Raw genomic sequence first — 6,171 nt, forward strand, 5'->3', positions numbered from 1 at the left:
CCAGTGATTGAAGTAGGTGTGAGATAAAATTAGCACAAGTTTGGAAGACAGAATATTTCATTTTACCTTGTGAACGATGTAATTCAAACTGACAGACTTTCAGGATTTAGTTCAGTACAAAGCTGCAGCCTTTGAGAAAGGCATTGGCATTAAGATGAATGCTGTCTTACCCAGTATTAACAGAAACTTGAAATCCCTTTGGGGCACCTACCACTGCTTATTGTTCCCATAATATTATCTAATACTTTAACACAGAGGCCAAGATTTCCAAGAGGAATTTAGTGCTTTCCATGATCCACACCAAGACACTTCAGAGATGCCTACAGGAAAATTTTGTTTTGTAGTTTCTGGAAGTCACATCCTTCAACTGAAGACCTGCAAATCCAGGAGATCCAAATCGTCAGATGCTTGTCAAAACCTTGTCACGCTCAATATACAATGACTGGGTACAGAAGAGTGGAAAAAATGGTATAAGGGATATTAGAGATCATGAAAAATTAAGAATCTTCTGCATTTTCCTGTTAGAAAAATTACTTTTTTATGGTGTTTTGCATTGCAAATTTAACTACCTCAAAATGATTTATCACTTCAAGTACAATGAAGAAAACCAGGGAAAAAATTAATTTTGTGTCCCTCAGCCCTGTGCTTGGCTGTGAAACCAAGTGTGTTGTCATCTTTCTCTATTTGCAAAGACCAAAATTCAAATAACAGTTTTAGAAGCATCTCCTCCTTCCCAGCCTCTCCACATGACTGTAGTCATCATCCTGCCCTGCCCTTAGGACAATTGCAGTGTTTACCAGAAGTAAAATGTTTACATGCAAATTGTGTGTTAAAATCAAGCATATTTGGTTACTAATCCTGCCTTTCTCAGTCTTGCTTTTTCTCCTCCTCTACACTGTTGTCTGCTGGAATTGTTGGGCCTGAATTCCTTCTAAAACCACTTTGTATTGATCAGATGAAATCATGCTACAAACCTATGTAAATCTTTTCCAAATACCTTTGAAACTGTGGCTGAACTATACAACTATGTCCCCTGTAACAGATGGGATTTTAAATTTAATTCCAATACTTCCATGTTTAGGTCTTTCTGGTTTGTAGTATGAGTTACCTCATTCTGAAAGAAATTAAAAAAGAGAATTAAAAGAGGATATGTAAGACTGTTAACACATCTAGTTTGCTGAAGTGAAAAGCATAGAGGGAAAAATAAATGTGCAACCCATTTAGAACTTGATATATCAGTGCTTTTGTAAAAACACAATTTGCTTCATTTTCTCAAGCACTCCTGTAACCTTGGCACTCATAGAAAGCTTATTGGTACAGACAGAAACTTCCTGATTAGATGGTTCATTAGCAGCAAGGTACAGAATACTAATTGCCAATTTTCATCTGCATTGACAAGGCCTGACCTAGCAGTCATCTGATTGAAATTGCTTCCCTGATGATGCCTCTTGCTTCCCTGCTTTCTGATTCCAGATTCCCAGCCACACACAATATGACAAAAACATGTTACTTTACAAAAATTCATCAGAGATAAGAATGAGTGAATCACACACTTTATTGACTTCTGCAGGTTCCAGGGGAATCCTGTCCTACCTTGCAAAGCCACTTTGTTTTGCCTACCAATATGTAAAATACTCAGGAGAGACTTCATATGAAAACTGAAGCAGCTTTTATTGCTCTCACTATTTATATCACATCCAAAATTAGAGCTATCTGAGCAAATCAGCTTGACCCTCCTGTAATCTTTGGTTACAAAGATCAAAGCAAAAACCAAACATTTGGCTAAATTTGTATTTTAGGTTGGCATGTAGAAATCCCTCATTACTCAGTAGGAAAGTGGCTACCATGGGAATCCAAAAAATAGTTATAATTTGAGAAAGTGTATTACATTTAAGAAAACAATATGCTTGGCAGGTCTTGCAAAATAATTTTATATTTTCAGATAAAGCTCTTCCGTTTCATAAAAACATTAGTAACCTGAAGATAGGCAGAACTGACAGGTCGTGCTCTGGTGCTTTATTCTGGCTGAGAAAGACATAAAAGGAGCAAAGCAAGAGTTCAAAACCCAAAATATTTGTACAATTTGTACACCCTAATAAAAAGGAAAAGAAAGTTTAAAAGAAGTAACATTTATAGACTAAGAATTTAAATAGAGTCATCAAATATTTGTCTCTGGAAAAGTATGGGCTAAAGGACATTCCAGTTCTCTCTTGCCCAGTTCTTTTGTGGATGGTTAACTTTGCAAGTGTTGCAGGAAATCAGGAGTTGAAATCAGAGTTGTCCTTGTTGCAAGGAGCCTAATTAAAATGCAAATAGATCTATAGTGGTTTTGTTAGTGTAGTGAACAACTTCCTCTTACAATACAATTCAATCTACAAGACCTTTCAGCCATCCCTTGCTCACAATGATTTATCCATGGCCTTGGTTTGTCCACTCATAATTATCCAAAGTGCAACAAAGTGGAGAAAAGAAATTATCTATCAGATGTTTACTGAAGAGGCACATAAAGTACCGTAAACAGGAAGATGATTTGGATGACTTGGTCAGATCCATTGTTCTAGGAAACTCCATCCTCCTCAGTTTTAAATAAATACTTCAGAATGTATTCTAACGCCCAAATCAGGATGTCAGACCAGAGTGACTTCATGTTTGAATGCTCCATAGTTTTTTTTAATAAATGAAGCTCTCCCATTGGTGATCCGGGAAGACCAGTGAAATTTAGAAACCCAGTTTAATCCCTGATGAAATTCAGCAAGAACATAAGAGAAGATGTACACAAGAAGCACCACTGAATATGAGTAAGAAAGTCCCTAGGGAAAATCAGGGATTATTTTATAAATAGAGGCTTTCTGCACTAAGTATGCAGAACTGGGGACTGAGCTAATATAGGCTGGAGCTTGTGCAGGAAATCCAATGCTATAGGAAATCTCTATATTCAGAGAATTGCAGGAATATATGGTGGGAAGTGGCCACCTTCTCAAAGTACATTTAATTTGAGCATGAAATCACCCACCTGTTCCTGACTATTACTAGTGTCTTACTTGCCAGTGGGCAAAGGGATTTTTAAAATTAAAAAGGGATTTTTAAAAGCTTCAGGTTAGTCAGCATCAAGCATTTTGCAAACTCACGTCTTCCACTTGCAAGATAATTTTACACTTTACATGAATTACTTAACTATTCTACTTTCCGTTTATTTTTTAGTTTACATTTAAACTAACAAAACATTGGAAAATAAGTGCCAATTACTTGGGAAAATTACCTGTAAATATATTTGACCTAGAAGGCACAGGATGGCGTCAATAAAAATTACACTTTAAACTGGAGCAACATTGAACAATCAGAAAACATGCCCACCAGTGAGAAGCAGAAGATACACAATTAATTAGTACTGCTGTCATCTGAAAATTGAAAACACTGCTTATATCAGGAAGCAAAAGATGTTATACAATTAATTTAGCTGGACAGAGTTGCATAAAATGTCTTAGAAGAAATGACACTAACTAGTGTAGTCTGATACCACACCACTCTGTCATTATTGCATGGAAGCAATCAGAACAGAAAAGGCAGCACTTAAGTGAAAGCAAATGACAACACAAATCCCTTTTCCCTGAGAAAATGGCATAGCCTCTGACTTTCGTGACTGCAGAATCTCATCAAAGCTAAGCTGTACTGAGAAAGCATGGAAAATACATTTAGATGTTATGTTTCACGGTGTACAAATGATATGCATGCAGAAATTCAAACCCCCTCCTGTAGGCAACTTCAAGGAATTAAGGCAGTGATAAGTTAATTTAGTTTATTCTTCATTATATTCTGTGATATAAATAGCTCACGAAGAAGAAACATTTGAAAAAAGGCATTGGGAAACGCAGAGCTAAGTTTCAAACAGGTTGAAAAAAGCAGCTCTTTTGGTTATTCTGAAAGTGATTACATTTTAATAGCTTTCAGAATACCTAGGAAGTGTTCATATGCTTGCTGTATGTTTTGTAATTACCACAGAGTTACATGGCAGAGTATTTAATTCCAATGTCAACATATGTGTGAACACAATACATTTAAGTTCTCAGATTGGTGACGTATCCTCATGTCTGAGAACTGCTAAGTTTCCTCAGAGTACAGATTTTATAATTGCGTATTTTTCAGAAAAAATATCCAGATTGAATAGATGTGACTGTTTTCTTGAAGTACTTACCATATATTCCTCAGAACTGAAAACTGTATTTGCTTAAATTAGGGGTCCATCTTTCTGAACACTCACGGGATTTCTTTTTCAAATTGACTAGGATATGAATCCAGAAAATATTGTTGTTCTAAGTAAGCTACATAGTGACAAATTTAAATTATAATGCACTTAAAGCAGGCAATCAGCACTGAGCTAAACTGCATCATTTAGCCTGACAAAAGAATTCCCAGATGACGGTGGTATTCTCATGTTCATGTTGTCATGATTATATATCTTACTGCATAATTTCAAACAGAAACAAAGTAGACAGATGGCAAGGAGAAAAAAACATCCAAACAACTACATATGTAAATATAAAAGGGGATTACAAAAAGTGAAACAGCTGAAAACTACAATTAGCCATTTAATTATATTTAACTTGGTAGTTGATCTAAGTACTTTCCACTAGGACCCCTATTCATCATTATGTTCATAGCCCTCGACATTTGGCCAGGAAATCCAGCCTGGGTTATCATCAGAGAGATCAGAGCTGGTGAGCGGAATAGGAAGGCTCAGGGGAGTGGGAGGGTGCAGGCTTCCTGGAAAGCAGATGGTAGAGCTGCTTGAACTGCTGGTGCCAGGAGAAGGGAGAGAGGGTCTGGAAAATGTGCCACAAGGTCATCAGTGGGTAAGTGCAGCTCCACATAAGTGAGATGGGAAAGAAGGAGGAGCTTTGCTGCAGGAAAAAATTTTAAATTAATTAGTTCACGGAGCTTAATGAGTGATGTGAAAGTACCTACCTATTATAAACAACTTCAGTGAATTCATCTTGGCATCAACAGTCTGCTTCCTACTCTTCTGAGGCCTTCAGCATATACTTGAATTTCAGCTTGTACTTTGTTCAGTTAAGTGTACATGTAAAATTAAATTCATTATCTGACATTATCATTATCAAAGGCTTCCTGAACTGGGGGATTAACATTCTGCTGAAGTGGGGAGGACAAATACAATACCAAATGTATTGACTGCTATCTGTTTGACAGTAACATAACATAGCAATGACCAACGAGATTTTTCAGGCTGTTCCTGAGCTTGGGAATGCCTGGATTCTCACTGAGGCAGGGAGAGTAAGTGCCAAGAGCCAAAGACCAGGAGGATGGGTAGAGGTGAAGGTGGTGGAAAGAGGGGATTCACTGCCAAACAGTGAATCAGTGACGTCTCTGTCTTGGTCTCAGAACCGGAATGGTGCTGTGGCACTAATTGCTGTGGCACAGCTTCCCCACAGTGGACACACAGACTGGGTGTGTGAGGTGCCAGAGGGCCAGAGTTTGTACTGGATCATGGCATGAATACAGCTCCTGGGGCTGCTTCTGTCTGCCCTCACTTTCCCTTCTGCTAGAGCAGGACAAGGATTTTATCCATGAACAAAGTGGTGGTCCGTGGATGAGGCACTGCACACAGACAGCGCTGGGCACAAACAGCACACTGCCTGTGCCGTGCAGGGGTGAGGAGCTGCTGGGGTAGCTGGGGAAGACTCCCCTTGTACAGACAGGCGGATGGCACTTAATACCAGCTCTTTAATACCAGTCCTGGCTAAAACCAAATGGAGTCCATGCCCTGCCGCCACCCCCTTCTCTTACTGATCCTGCTGGAACACCTTCTGGTTCTGTGACTGATTCCTCCACGAGCAGTTCAAGATTATAACACAGCCTGATGAAGCTCAGACGTTCTGTACCAGCTCCTAGAACTGTGCTTTTTAGTCACTCCAGTGTAAACAATACCAACAACAACAACAACAAATTAATACTAAGGAAGAAAGCAAGCTAACATCTCACTAACTAAAGACTCAGAAGGTGGATGTTTCATCTTTTCACTTCATGTGCAAACGGTGTAATATAACAGAAAAAAATCAGAAAGCAGGAAGTGTTTCTGAGCAGACTGTGCAAGAAAACCTCCAGCGTTTGCATTGTGGATTGGGAGTGTGGTGTAGCCGGGTTTGGTGGGCGATA

Source organism: Poecile atricapillus, chromosome 7 (genome assembly GCF_030490865.1).
Source record: "Poecile atricapillus isolate bPoeAtr1 chromosome 7, bPoeAtr1.hap1, whole genome shotgun sequence".
Lineage (NCBI taxonomy): Eukaryota > Metazoa > Chordata > Aves > Passeriformes > Paridae > Poecile > Poecile atricapillus.